Here is a 649-nt window from a genome sequence, read left to right as displayed (position 1 = left end):
GCCAGAACTCTCCTAGGTCAGAGTCCAGAGGCACAGCTGAAATCATGCCTGGCAGTGGATGGTGCTGCCACGTGATCCAGCACCGCCCTTTTCCCTAGCTGAGGATTTCCTGGGAAAGTGCCACCCCTGTGGTCACTGCCCGGTGCCACCGGGGCACGTTCCGGGCTGTGCAGGACCCTGGCGCTGCTCCAGCTGCCAGCGGCTCTGCCCATGCCCAGGTCTGCTGCAGCACTGATGCTCTGCTGGCAAGACCCTCATGCCAGGGAGATGGATGACGTGTGGCTGGGCTGGGGGGCTCTGGGACCCTCAGCGAGGCTCTGCCAGCGCCCAGGCATGGGCTCCCCAGCCCCTGGACTGCCTTGAAAACCCAGTGTTCCGCGGCCTCCCCCCTTAAAAACCACACTGGGGAACCAGGCTTTGCCACCCAGAGAGAGCCCAAACAGAGCCACGGGGACATCGGCCGTTCTGGGCAACGAGCCATTCCGGATGGTTTGGGGGGGGTATTGGTCCTGCCTCACCTCTGCCAGCCCTGGCTGTTGTGCCAGGGTTCCTGGCAGCAGCAAATGCCCAGGGGTGCACAGCCCTAGAGTGGGCACAGCCGTGGATCAGCATCTCCCTGTACCACTCTGGTGTTCACCAGCCAGCCTGG

This window comes from Buceros rhinoceros, unplaced genomic scaffold (genome assembly GCF_000710305.1).
Source record: "Buceros rhinoceros silvestris isolate BGI_N320 unplaced genomic scaffold, ASM71030v1 scaffold35698, whole genome shotgun sequence".
NCBI lineage: Eukaryota > Metazoa > Chordata > Aves > Bucerotiformes > Bucerotidae > Buceros > Buceros rhinoceros.
Note: the sequence above shows the minus strand (reverse complement) of the source record.